Source organism: Callorhinus ursinus, unplaced genomic scaffold (assembly GCF_003265705.2).
Source record: "Callorhinus ursinus isolate GAN/ISIS: 27379988/994484 unplaced genomic scaffold, GSC_fseal_2.0 scaffold8, whole genome shotgun sequence".
In the NCBI taxonomy this organism is placed as follows: Eukaryota; Metazoa; Chordata; class Mammalia; order Carnivora; family Otariidae; genus Callorhinus; species Callorhinus ursinus.
In genome coordinates, this window is record NW_027397070.1 from 17442148 (window position 1) to 17457609 (window position 15462).

At 35.8% G+C, this 15462-nt stretch overlaps 1 pseudogene; it reads right to left on the reverse strand.

Annotated features, from left to right (window-relative positions):
* Nucleotides 1–13392: 13392 nt before the first annotated feature.
* LOC112821774 (tRNA methyltransferase 10 homolog B pseudogene) lies at nt 13393–14426 on the reverse strand (annotated as a pseudogene).
* Between the last annotated feature and the right edge of the window lie 1036 nt (nt 14427–15462).

A 15462-nucleotide genomic window follows, 5' to 3' on the forward strand; every position in this document is an offset into this window, starting at 1 on the left:
GAGAGGCAGAGGGAGAAGCAGGCTCCCAAGGAGCAGGGAGCCCGATGGCATTTTACAGCTTTTTTGAGGTATAATTGATACACAATTGCATCATTTAATGTGTACAATTTAATGACTTAGGGCATAGGCAAACAACTGTGATATCATCACCACAATCAAAATCATAGACATATTCAACACCTTGCAAAATTTCCTTGTATCTCTCTGTTGTTCGTTTTTTTTGTTGTTGTTGTTTTTTATGGTAAAGATACTTAACATGAGATCTATTTTCTTAAATTTTGAATTGCACAATACTATGTCATTAGCTATAAGCATTAGGTTATATAGCAGATATCTAGAACTCTTTAATCTAGCAAATGTTTGGCTTTTTAAAAGTAAAAGGGCATTTTGGGGTGCCTGGGTAGCATAGTCAGTTAAGCATCCAGCTCTTGGTTTGGGCTCAGGTCATGATCTCAAAGTCATGAGTTCGAGCTCCATGTCAGGCTCTGTGCTCAGCGCAGAGTCTGCTTAAGAATCTCTCCCTCTGCCCCTCCCCTAGCTCACTCTCTCTCTCTCTGTCAAATAAATCTTAAAAAAAAATAATATGGCAATTTGAAAAAATGATTCGTTTTTTGTCCAGAATTAGTGATTTTTTTTTAGAATCAGTTAGATATAGAACTAATGATACTTGGTCACTTTATTGTATAATATAGCTAAAAGGTCCACTTGAAGGAAAATCAGAGAAAAGCAAAAGATTTTCTGATTCCTAGTCGTAGCTGAGGACACAGAAAAATAAAAAAGAAATCTATTAAGACACTGGCACTTTAATTAAGTACTGAATTGGTGTTCATTTGATTTTTAACATTGAACTGAACTTTGCCATGAATATAGTGAACCCGCAATCTTTATTCTTTTAATTTAATTAAACAGAAACTAAGGATGCCCCGGATTTAATTTATGAATTACATATAGATTGGATAAGACAAAAAACTAGTCAGATTTATGTCAATATGGCAAAAAAAGCTACTTATTATTATTTATTATCTTATTATTGTTCACATTTCACAACTGAGAAAATAAAATTTCATTGAAATCCTCCCATTGTATGTACAAAATACAGCACTTAAATTCTTTATTCAAGTCATTGATTAAAGAACTCTAGTTCAAAGAGGTGAACTGCACATGCCATTTTGTATCCTCTGAAGAGAGACACTAAACTTCAAACTGTATGAGCTCCCTACATCAAGTGGTGAGCAGAAAAAAGGGGGGTGGGAATCTAGATTGACATATTGTGCAATTTAGAAGGACTGGAAAGAAAGAGAAAAATGCTAAAAGCCTCTGGAAATGGAAATATGTCTTTTCAAAGGAATAAGATTCAGGTTGACTTCAGGTTGACTCTGATCAGAAATACTGAATACAAGAAGACAATGAAGCAAAATATTTCAAAGTTTGGAATCAATATTACTATGGACCAAGAATTATATACACCATTAAATAGGTAAGTGTGAGATTGAGTTCCCCCCACCCAAACAACAAAAAGCGGTGTTTTCAAGTATAAAACAATTTTGAAAAATTTACCATTCATTGTACCTCGAATGACAAACAGTTAGCAAAGCAAAAATAAAAATAAAATAAATGGATAACAAGAATGAAATAATTGTATATCTAAAAAATGAGTTCCAAATAAAATAAACCCCAAATTAAAATCATGTAACACACCTAAAATCAGTTGGCAAAAATTAGAGAAGATAATTCCTGAGTTTCAATGGAAATGTCTTCCAAAACAACAACAAAAAATGAAATGCATTCAATACAATAAATTAAAGAACTATTTGTACTATAGCAAATAAGGCTTTTGTTTCTTTTCTTCAAAAGAAAAGAAATAAAAGGCCAGAAAGCCAAATTAGAATACAAGAAAAAGCAGTATCTTTAGCAAATTTTTGTTTTTAATATTTTGTTATTTTTGAATAACTGATGGCTCCATAAAAAATAAAATTTAATTTGACCTATATGCTAACAATAATTGTATGACTGAAACACAAGTTATGACATTTTACAAATAAACAAAGAAAAGTAATCCTACCCTACTGTTTGGACCTTTAGTAAAAAATTAAAAAATAAATTAAGTTTGCTACAAAAATATAATGCCAGTATTGTTTATATATTTTCCAAACTTTTTCAATCAACCTATAGAGCATTTATAAAAGAACTGAATATTGTTATAGAATGTAACTTAAATATTATCACTTTGACAGGTAGTTCTTAAAATAAGAAGTAGGTAGATGAAAAGAGAGAAAGTAGCAGAAAGATATTTGGGTTGCATATGTGTTATTCTTATATAATGAGAACATGAAAGACAAAATTGAAGCAAGATGTGGAATTTTTAATATTTCTCTTAGAACAGGGTTTTGCAATATCAGTAATACTGGTGTTTTGGACTGGCTAGTTTCTTTTGTTGGGGCTTCTTCTGTTCATTCTTGGATCTTTAGCAGCACCTCAAACTTCTATACACTAGATGGTAGTAACAACCCCTGCCCAAGTTATGATAATCAAGAATGTCTCCAGATAATTGTCATAGCTTGTCATTTAGCTTAAAGTAGTTATAAAAATTAGGCAAGGGGAAAAGAATGAAATAGTGCAAATAAGCTAAGTCCTTTCAGCTCTTAATATTAATACATAATATTCTAAGTTAATAGGTTTAAAAAAGATATAAACAAAAACTGAACAAAAAATTAAAATGGATAACCAATGTTTGTTAATGTTAATTTGGTGAATTGAAAGCATATGTGTTACAAGTATGTTAATGAAAAAATAATTACTGGGAACTTTATAAAAAATAGCTCCAAGGATACCAGGTTAAGTGTCCAACTCTTGGTTTCAGCTTAGGTCATGATCTCAAGGGCTGAGATTGAGCCCCACGTTGGGCTTCATGCTCAGTGGGGAGTCAGCTTGAAATTCTCTCCCTCTGTCCCTCCTCCCACTAGCACAGACACATGCTCTTCCTCTCTCTCTCTTTCTCAAATAAATAATCTTAAAAAAAATAGTCCCAATGTCTATAACTAAATCCCTTTAAATAACTTCCTGAAAAGACTTTACTTTCACTTTTGAAAGTCTTTTGAATTAGAGAAAGATGTGATTTTATATTAAGTATTTAAATTATGATCATAGATTATTTCATGGGGTTGATCAGTTTCTTTAAAACAGTACAATATGAAACTTAAAAAACATGAAAGTTCTTCTTGACTTTTTTATTTAAATCCCCCCTTTCTTCTTTCAATTATAATGTTGAAAGACAGATTTTTTATACATAATGCATCATACCACAAAGCCCTGATCAATTATGTTTACTATGGCAGTTACTGATGAACAAAAACTAAAAAGTGTCAAAGCTGATTTATAATTGAGCAGGTTTCTTGTCTTAATTCTAAAGATTTTAGAATATGTATTCTATTGCCTAGTAATAATATTTTGATCTATGCTTCTTCATATGCAAGATGGAGGGAAAAATCTATTGAAAAGTAAAAACTAGAAGATAAAAAACTCTGGTAGTTTACCATTAACATATAATCATCTCACTCAGTGTACAGAAGCCAACACTGAATATTTATCCCATGTGATTCTTGTTCATTTAAGGAATTACATTCTATTTATGTGGAAGTTTTGGGGTGGGAAATATATTCCCCAAAAGTTTTCCAAGTATTTTCTATAAATTATGAATTTTATTATCTATTTTCAAAGGTACTCTCTAAAATATCATATGTATGTATTTATGACAAGATAGCATTTGATGTATTTCAGAAAATTTGATTTTATTGCCATAACTACTTTAGAGGTCTTTTTGTTCTTTCTACCATATAAACTGTAGTCATATAGTCAATGACTCACTTTGATTGTATATGGGCAAAAATGTTGGGAAGAAAGATACTCACAGTTATATTTAGGTCATTTTTCTGTATAATCAGAGAGATAAGAATAAAGATAAAACAGAAAATGTAGAGAAAGAACATAGATGTAAAATATACTACCTATCTATCTTTGATGTTAAAATGTTGGACTAATTTTATACATCAACAACTAACTACTTTCAGTCCTAGTTTGATTATTACAATAATTCAGTTAGCACTGTAAATCTTAATAATATTGTTTTGTTATGACTAACTTTTATTCTGTTAAAAAAATAATGTCATTCTTAAGGAAGACTATTATAACCTTAATATTTATTAAATGGTGACATAAAGGAGGAAATTACACTAAACTTTATCTAACACTAATAAGCAGGCTTTCCTAATTAGATGTTTCCAAGGAATTTAATTTCATTACCTCATAATTATCCTTTATTTATTTTTCACAAGTCCTTTTTAAGACTTTTATTCCTTTATTTAAGCAACCACTTTTGAAAGATATTTACATTCTGCTATTTGTGTTAGAAATATAAATGTAAAATTTTGCCTATTAGATTGAAACATGAAAATGTAATCTATATTCAAATATCATTTTTCCCTGTAGTAGATTTATCATGTGGCAACTGGGTGGTTGCATTTAACAGGTTACAATATATGCTGCAAATCCTCTGTGAAAATGTTTCATTACTTTTATTCCCTTAACAAGAAAACTCAATTTTTAGAAAGGATGTGATCATCAGGGCAATATATATATATATATATATATATATATATATATATATATATATAAATGATTTCTTATAAATAAGGTTTATCTGTAATTTTAAATGTATATAGTCAATTACTGCAATGTGCTTCACTGATGTTAAATGGAAAAATTTATGAGAAGATGGAAAAACTCTGCTTCCTCAGAGTCTACAGACAGTATTTCACTTTCCCCATGTTCTGTTTAAAACACGACAGTACTATCAATACGTCTTAAATACTGACATCACCTTCACCATTATAGCATACTATAGAACTGTGCCTGCCTGAAAACCTAACCCAACAGAACAAAGTTTCTTAATAGTGCCTTAACCTGTGAAGTTACTAAAAATTTTTTTTTTGAAATAAATAATTGCTAAAAGATAAGTCCATAAATCAGAACAATGAAGAGAAAAAGAAGACTGAGGATATGAGAAAATAAACAGAAAAACAAAGCATTTTTAAAAATGTAATAAATAGGGGCACCTGGGTAGCTCAGTCAGTTAAGTGTCCAATTCTTGGTTTCTGTTCAGGTCATGATCTCAGGATCGTGAGATCAAGTCCCTTGTTGACTCTGCACTTAGTGTAGTCTGCTTAAGATTCTCTCTCTCTCTCACCCTTTTACCCCCTCCCCCTGTAAAATAAATAAATAAGTAAATATGTTAAAATGAATTAAAAATGTAATAAATTATCAAAAGTATACTAAAAAAGAACAAAAAAATTTCTAATTTGAGAAGCAAACAGAATATCAAGGAAATTTGATAAAGAAAGAAAAACTCTGAGTCCTTTTTATGTTGTAGAATGTGAGAAATAAATTTTAAATATATTCAACATCTTGGCAGAAAAATGTGCATTATTCCCAAGAGGAAAACATGGACTAGCATGAGGGCTTCTCTAAAATAGTTGTCAATACCAAAAACTGATGTAACAATGTTTATAGATTTTAAAGAAAAACAAATGTAGCTTAAGAACATTTTATCCAGTCAAGTCTTCATTCAAGTATAAAAACAATAGACATTCACTAACATAAACACATATACACCATTCTTGAGGAAGAGATAAACTTCATTTAGCAATTAAATTGAGCCACGTAAAGAAATGAAAATACAAACTTTAAAGAAAAAAATCTGAGTTAAAATGACTGATGATTATTATGGGTTGACATGATGAACACATAAATAAGGAAATTGGAGGAGGAGCAAGATGGCAGATTTTCTCTGGTCCCAGGAATTCAGCTACAGAGGGATCAAACCATTCTGAACACCTACGAACTTAACAGGAGATGGAAGAAAAAAGAACAGCAGCAACTCTCTGAACAGAAAAGCAACCACTTTCTGGAAGGTAGGACATATGGAGAAGTGAATCTGAGGCGATATTTGGGAAGATAGACGGCGGGGGAGGGGGCCTCTGTCAGCCCAGTACCAGCAAGTGATAAGAGTCCCAGAGCACAAAATTGGAAATTTTAAAAGTCTGCTCCGCTGAGGGACATCGCTTCAGTGGCTAAGCGGGGGGTGGAACTCTCGCGGGACAGTGTGGTCTCAAGACCCTCGGGGTCACAGAAAGACCGGGGGTGCCTGAGTGCGGCAGAGCTCCCAGGTATCAGAGCAGGGAAGCCGGCTGCAGAGACGGTGTCGAGGAGTGGGCTCTCAGCTCGGGGTTGCCCTGAACCGTGGTCCGTGGTACAGTCGGGCCACTGCTCCTCCAGCGGGGACCCAAAAAGCAGCAGATTGGGGGAGACTCACCTTCCTCCCCTGGGAGGAGCAGCGCGGGAGCACACCACAGGGATCTGCTGGGTTTGGAGACTCCACATGGGTTATTGTGCCAGAGATAGAAACGCTTGGTCACAGGCCGGGTGAGCACGGAGTGCGGCTGGAGAAGGGGAGTCAGGAGTGATTGACTGCTTTTCTCTGGGGGCGCACTGAGGAGAGGGTCCCCGAGTTCTCAGCTCCTCCGGGGCAGAGACTGGGAGGCTGCCATTTTCATTCTGGTCCTCCAAAGCTGTACAGAATGCTTGCAGGGAACAAAAGCCCCCAAGAGCAAACCCCAGCAGATTACATAGCCCGACCCCCTCGGCAAGGGCAGGGCAATTCCGCCTCTGGCAAAGACATTTGGGAACCATGGCAACAGGCCCCTTTCCCAGAAGATCAGCAAGAACAGCCAGCCAAGACCAAGTTTACCGATCGATGAGAACAGCAGAACTCCAGCACTAGGGGAATACAGCACATAGAATTCATGGCTTTTTTCCCCATGATTCTTTAGTCTTTCAAAGTTAATTTTTTTAATTTTCTTTTTTTCTTTTTGAATTTTTCTTTTTCCCTTTTTCAACCAATATCTTATCAATCCCTTTATTAAAAATCTTTTTTATTTTTCATTTGAGTCATAGTCTATCCCTTCATAGAAGTTAACCTTATTTTTGGTATATATATAGAATATATATATATAATTATATATATATAGAATATATATATATATAGTCCTCTCTTTAAAATTTTGGGATACATTTTCTTCTAACAGACCAAAATATACCGTAAATCTCGAGTGTATGGCTTTATTCTAGTCTCCTACCTGATCACATTCTCTCCCAATCTTTTTTTAGATTTCACTTCTTTCTTTTTTCAACCAACTTCATATCAATTACTTTTATGAAATCTTTTATAATTTTTATCTTTACAGTCTCATATTCTATCCCTTCATCGTATTTACCCTTATTTTTGTACATATACAAGTTTTTCTTTCTTTAAAATTTTGGGAGGCAGTTTCTTCTAACAGACCAAAATACACCCAAATTCTAGTGTGTGGCACTGATCTATTCACCAGACTGATCATATTTGATCACATTCTTTTATTTATTTCTTTCTTTATTTAAAATTTTTCTTTCTTTCCCTTTCTTTCCTCCCGCTTTCAGGTCTCTTCTGATTTCTTTAGTGTATATTTATCTGGGGTTGTTCTTGACCTTTTAGCATTTTCTTCTCTCATTCACCTATTCTCCTATGGACAAAATGATGAGACAGAAACACTCATGTCGAAAAAACAAGAGGAAGTACCGACTGCCAGGGACCTAATCAATATGGACATTAGTAAGATGTCGGAACTAGAGTTCAGAAAGACGATTATAAAGATACTAGCTGGACTTGAATAAAGCATGGAAGATACTAGAGAAACCCTTTCTGGAAAAATAAAAGAACTAAAATCTAAACAAGTTGAAATCAAAAAGGCTATTAATGACGTGCAATAAAAAATGGAGGCTCTAACTGCTAGGATGAATGAAGCAGAAGAGAGAATTAGTGATATAGAAGACCAATGATGGAGAATAAAGAAGCTGAGAAAAAGAGAGATAAACAACTACAGGATCACAAGGGCAGAATTTGAGAGATAAGTGATACAATAAGACGAAACAACATTAGAATAATTGGGATCCCAGAAGGAGAAGAAAGAGAGAGAGGGGCAGAAGGTATATTGGAGCAAATTATAGCAGAGAACTTCCCTAATGTGGGGACGGAAACAGGTATCAAAATCCAGGAGGCACAGAGAACCCCTCTCAAAATCAATCAAAATAGGTCAACACCCCGACATCTAATACTAAAACTTACGAGTCTTAGAGACAAAGAGAAAATCCTGAAAGCAGCTTGGGAGAAGAGATATGTAACGTATAATGGTAGAAACATTAGATTGGCAACAGACCTATACACAGAGACCTGGCAGGCCGGAAAGGACTGGCATGGTATCTTCAGAGCACTAAACAAGAAAATTATGCAGCCAAGAATACTATATCCAGCTAGGCTGTCACTGAAAATAGAAGGAGAGATAAAAATTTTCCAGGACAAAGAAAAACTAAAGGAATTTGCAAACATGAAACCAGCCCTCTGAGAAATATTGAAAGGGGTCCTCTAAGCAATGAGAGAGCCTAAAAGTGGCATAGACCAGAAAGGAATACAGACAATATACAGTAACAGTCACCTTACAGGCAATACAATGGCACTAAATTCGTATCTTTCAAGAGTTACCCTGAATGTAAATGGGCTAAATGCCCCAATCAAAAGACACAGGCTATCAGATTGGATTAAAAAACAAGACCCATCCATATGCTGTCAGCAAGAGACTCATTGTAGACCCAAAGACACCCCCAGGTTGAAAATGACGGGGTGGAAAATCATTTACCATGCTAATGGACACCAAAAGAAAGCTGGGGTGGCAATCCTTATATCAGACAAATTAGAATTTCAACCAAAGACTGTAATAAGAGATGAGGAAGGACACTATATCCTACTTAAAGGGTCTATCCAACAAGAAGATCTAACAATTGTAAATATCCATGCCCCTAACATGGGAGCAGCCAATTATATAAGCCAATTAATAACAAAATCAAAGAAACACACCAACAACAATACAGTCATAGTAGGAGACTTTAACATCCCCCTCACTGAAATGGACAGATCATCTAAGGAAAAGATCAACAAGGAAATAAAGACTTTAAATGACACACTGGACCAAATGGACTTCACAGATATATTTAGAACATTCCATTCCAAAGCAACAGAATACACATTCTTTCTAGTGCCCATGGAACATTCTCCAGAATAGATCACATCCTAGGTCACAGATCAGGTCTCAACAGGTACCAAAAGAATGGGGTCATTCTCTGCATATTTTCAGACCACAATGCTTTGAAACTAGAACTCAATCACAAGAGGAAAGTCAGACAGAAAGAACTGAAATACATGGAGGCTAAAGAGCATCCTACTAAAGAACGAAATGGTCAGCCAGGATATTAAAGAAAAATTAAAAAGAAATTCATGGAAAACAATGAAAATGAAAACACAACGGTTCAAAATCTTTCGGATGCAGCAAAGGCGGTCCTGAGAGGAAAGTATATAGCAATACAAGCCTTTCTCAAGAAACAAGAAAGATCTCAAATACACAACCTTACCCTACACTTAAAGGAGCTAGAGAACGAACAGCAAATAAAGCCTAAACCCAGCAGGAGAAGAGAAATAATAAAGATCAGAGCAAAAATCAATGAAATAGAAACCAAAAGAACAGTAGAACAGATCAACGATTAGGAGCTGGTTCTTTGAAAGATTTAATAAGATTGAAAAACCTCTGGCCAGACTTACCAAAAAGAAAAGAGAAATAACCCAAATAAATAAAATCATGAATAAAAGCGGAGTGATCACAACCAACACCAAAGAAATACAAACAATTATAAGAACATATGAGCAACTCTATGCCAGCAAATTAGATAACCTGGAAGAAATGGATGCATTCCTAGAGATGTATTAACTACCAAAACTGAACCAGGAAGAAATAGAAAACCTGAACAGACCTATAACCACTAAGGAAATTGAAGCAGTCATCAAAAATCTCCCAACAAACAAGAGCCCAGGGCCGGATGGCTTCCTGGGGCAATTCTACCAAACATTTAAAGAAGAATTAATACCTATTCTCCTGAAACTGTCCCCAAAAATAGAGATGGAAGGAAAACTTCCAAATTCATTTTATGAGGCCACCATTACCTTGATCCCAAAATCAGACAAAGACTGCATAAAAAGGAGAATCACATACCAATATCCCTGATGAACATGTATGCAAAAATTCTCACCAAAATCCTAGCCAAAAGGATGCAACAGTACATTAAAAGGATTATTCACCACGACCAAGTGGGATTTATTCCTGGGCTGCAAGGTTTGTTCAACATCTGCAAATCAATCAATGTGATACAATACATAAATAAAAGAAAGAACAAGAACTATATGATCCTCTCAATAGATACAGAAAAAGCATTTGACCAAGTACAACATCCTTTCTTGATCAAAACTCTTCAGAGTATAGGGAGGGAGAGTACATACCTCAATATCATAAAAGCCATCTATGAAAAACCCACAGCAAATATCATTCTCAATGGGGAAAAATTGAGAGCTTTCCCCCTAAGGTCAGGAACACGGCAGGGATGTCCACTACCACCACTGCTATTCAACATAGTATTAGAAGTCCTAACCATAGCAATCAGACAACAAAAAGAAATCAAAGGCATCCGAATTGGCAAAGAAGTAGTCAAATTCTCACTCTTTGCAGATGACATAATACTTTATGTGGAAAACCCAAAAGACTCCACCCCAAAACTGCTAGAACTCATACAGGACTTCAGTAAAGTGGCAGGATAGAAAATCAATGCACAGAAATCAGTGGCATTCCTATACACCAACAAGACAGAAGAAAGAAAAATTAAGGAGTCGATCCCATTTACAATTGCACCTAAAACTATAAGATACCTAGGAATAAATCTAACCAAAGAGGCAAAGAATCTGTACTCAGAAGACAATAAAATACTCATGAAAGAAATTGAGGAAGACACTAAAAAATGGAAGAACGTTCCATGTTCATGGATTGGAAGAACAAATATTGTGAAGATGTCAATGCTACCTAGAGCAATCTGCACATTCAGTGCAATCCCTATCAAAATACCATCCACTTTTTTCAAAGAAATGAAACAAATAATCCTAAAATTTGTATGGAAAGAGAAAAGACCCCGAATAGCTAGAGGAATGTTGAAAAAGAAAAGCAAAGCCAGCAGCATCACAATTCCGGACTTCCAGCTCTATTACAAAGTTGTCATCATCAAGACAGTATGGTACTGGCACAAAAACAGACACATAGATCAATGGAACAGAATTGAGAGCCTAGAAAGGGACCCTCAACTCTATGGTCAACTCATCTTTGACAAAGCAGGAAAGAATGTCCAATGGAAAAAAGACAGTCTCTTCAACAAATGGTGTTGGGAAAATAGGACAGCCACATGCAGAAGAATGAAACTGGACAATTTCCTTACACCACACACAAAAATAGACTCCAAATGGTTGAAAGACCTAAATGTGAGACAAGTGTCCATCAAATCCTAGAGGAGAACACAGGCAGCAACCTCTTCGACCTCAGCCACCAACTTCTTCCTAGAAACATCACCAAAGTAAAGGGAAGCAAGGGCAAAAATGAACTATTGGGACTTCATCAAGATAAAAAGCTTTTGCACAGCAAAGGAAACAGTCAACAAAACCAAAAGACAACTGACAGCATGAGAGAAGATATTTGCAAATGACATATCAGATAAAGGGCTAGTATCCAAAATCTATAAAGAACTTATCAAACTCAACACCCAAAGAACAAATAATCCAATCAAGAAATGGGCAGAAGACATGAACAGACATTTTTCCAAAGAAGACATCCAAATGGCCAACGGACACATGAAAAAGTGCTGAACATCACTCAGCATCAGGGAAATCCAAATCAAAACCTCAAAGAGATACCACCTCACACTAGTCAGAATGGCTAAAATTAACTAGTCAGGAAATGACAGATGCTGAAGAGGATGCAGAGAAGGGGGAATCCTCCTACACTGTTGGTGGAAATGCAAGCTGGTGCAGCCACTCTGGAAAACAATATGGAGCTTCCTCAAAAAGTTGAAAATAGAGCTACCCAAAGACCCACCAATTGCCCTACTGATTATTTACCCCAGATACAAATGTAGGGATCTGAATTTGTACATGCACCCTGATGTTTATAGCAGTAATGTCCACAATAACCAAACCGTGGAAAGAGCCACGATGTCCATTAACAGATGAATGGATAAAGAACAAGTGGTATATATATACAATAGAATATTATGCAGCCATCAAAAAATAAAATCTTGCCATTTGCAACGATGTGGATGGAACTAGAGGGTATTGTGCTAAGCGAAATAAGTTAGAGAAAGACATGTATCATATGATCTCACTGATATGAAGAATTCTTAATCTCAGGAAAGAAACTGAGGGTTGCTGGAGTGGTGGGGGGTGGGAGGGATAGGGGGCTGGGTGATAGACATTGGGGAGGGTATGTGCTATGGTGAGCACCGTGAATTGTGTAAGACTGTTGAATCACAGACCTGTACCTCTGAAACAAATAATACATTATATATTTAAAATAAAAAAAGAAGATAGTAGGAAGGGAAAAAATGAAGTGGGGGGAATCGGAGGGGAGATGAACCATAAGAGACTATGGACTCTGAGAAACAAAATGAGGGTTCTAGAGGGGAGGAGGGTAGGGGGATGGGTCGCCTGGTGATGGGTATTAAAGAGGGCACATACTGAATGGAGCACTGGGTGTTATGCACAGACAATGAATCATGAACACTACATCAAAAACTAATGATGTAATGTATGGTGAGTAACATAACATAATAAAATAAAATTTAAAAAAAACCAACAGAAAAAAACAAAACAAAAAAAGAAATTAAATATTTTTGTCATTTTGATTATGTAAGAGTATGAAATGTCATAAGCAATGTCATTATAAAATAGTTACTAATAAAATTGAGATGTACATGGCGGGGAGGAAAAAGGAGATGGGAAAGTGCCAGTGGCCATGAGACACATAGCAGGCTATCAGTAGATATTTTAGAAATGAAAGGATGTGGGTTTTTTTTTGTTGTTTTTTTTTATGTAACAATAATTATTTAATTGTTAAACTATCTCTAAAGAGGTGGTATTTCACAAATAGGTATATAAAAGATGAATTAATACATCCAAAGCCATGTAGTTGAGTGCTAATTCCTTGTTATGTAAACTTTTTACTTAGTCAACATATATCTGGGCTCTTCCTGTGAGCTAGGCACTATGGGAGATAGAAGAGCGTATAACATGTGGTCCCTGTTATTAGTAACTTACATTCTAGTGATGACCCAAGATGTCAAGTACAGGCAAGTTGTGCTATCACCAGCCTCTGCTCTGCTTTTCAGTCAAGACACCTCCAGCAACTTTGCCTTCTGCAGCTCCTTAGGCTGTCCATCATCCACTGAGTTCTGAAGAACATAGCCTTTTCTGGAAGAAACTCCTTTCTTTAATGCTTCGGGCCAGTTTTGAGTCTCAAAGTATATGGACAGGATATCAAATACTTGATTGATGGCCAATATCTCTGATTGATAGTTTCTCTCATTCTGGCATCTGACCATGTATTCCTGGATCGGCAAGCGGGCTGTGTTGACAGAATGGTCTCAGGCTTTTGAAATATCACCTTCTTCTGAATGCTTTCGTCCACAAGTCCACCAAGGATGTAAACTTTGTTTAGATCAATATCTTCAAGAGCGTGTTCTGAGTCAGGAGTCAGGTACACAAGCATTTCCGGGGGAAATAAACTAAAGCAGTCTTCCTCTGTTATGTCTAACAGGTAACTAGAAAATCCATCATTCATCCTCAAACACTCTTCATACAGGGGACTATCTGTTGTGAATCCAGTGAGGTAGATCCAAAATGGCCTGTTGACTTGTTTATTTGAACCATACAACCTACGGATCTGTCCAGCCAGTCTACTTAATTCCTTCTTAGACATGTGGTGGGTCATACTCAGATCAATATAGAGTCTTCATCCTGAGTGTTTGACTTCCAAAAGTCTCTCCTTGGTTAAGGATCTCAGAAAACGTTTGCTGTGCTGGGGGCAGATGCGTGAATTTTCTACACGATTGGCCTTTCTTCTATCTTTTTCTTGCTTTATTTTGTTCTTCTTTGCTGCAACTATCTTTTCCCAGTGTCTCTGTTTTCTTTGGGCATTTTTTGAGCACCACATTGCACTGCCTGTGGGCAGTGTCTCTCCCTCCTGATGTTCGCAATCCACATCGATCTGTAGAAGCCGGAAGCTTTCAGAGATGTTATCTTCTCCTGTGTCTTTTAGGATGACCTCTTGCTCCTGTAGCACATGCGAGTCTGTTTTCTGAACACTCCCTTCCAATTTCCAGTCCATGTGCTTAGTCTTCTGTCCCTGAACCCCTCAACTCAAGCAGCCTCGGTGGCACACATCCAAAGGATGTCTTTTTTAAAAAAGCCCAAAAACCAAAACGACAACGTCTCACTGTGTTTCATAGTTCTTTTTAACATTATAGAGATATTTTAGAAATAATATTTTCTGTAGTAAAAAAACACTCATTTGAAGGTAATAACCTTAGTTTTATTTCTGATTAAAGAAAAGTATTTAGGAGGTGCCTGGGTGGCTCAGTTGGCTAAACATTTGACTCTTGACTTCAGCTCAGGTCTTGGAATTTAATAATGGAATATATTCACAGGTGTGGTCACGTTTAAGGAAAACACCAGGAAATAACCCAAAGACCAGCATTTGTAAGAGACTGTTACCAATCCTGGGTCAGAAAGGGTAAAGAAATGGTGCTAGTATAGCCAGCTAAGAGCTTGACCCATGGAAGAGAGAGCAGCAGGTCAAAACTCATGCTGAAAAGTTCTACTGCCAATGTGTTGAGGCAGGCAGGACAGAGAAGGGCAGTGGAAGGATTTTCAGGGATGACAAATGAAGACCGACCAGAATTCTACTCTTCAAGGGCATGAGAATAAAACAAAATATTATTTTTCATACATCAGTAATTCATTATTTCCAAACCTATATGGAATTAGACATGTACATCTATGGAACCAAAAGTTGATCCAAGCTTTCTAGAGGACATTCTGATTATTCGTAGAAAAATACATGGCACATTTTTATTATTTAGCACTAACTTGTTACTATAATCATTATCATCACTATAAACTGTATCTGATTTATATTTATATTCAAATTGGTGATTTCTGGTGATTTTAAACTTCTTTATGTACATATATTTCAGCCTAACTTGATAACTTATTTATTTATTTATTTATTTATTTATTTATTTTAGCAAAGAGCTGCTTTTATTTTTATTAAGAAAAACAAGGGGAGCCTGGGTGGTTCAGTGGATTAAGCATCATACTCTTGGCTTGGGTTCAGGTCATGATCTCATGGTCATGGGATTGAGCCCTGAGTTTGGCTTCGTACTCCAAGCAGAGTCTGC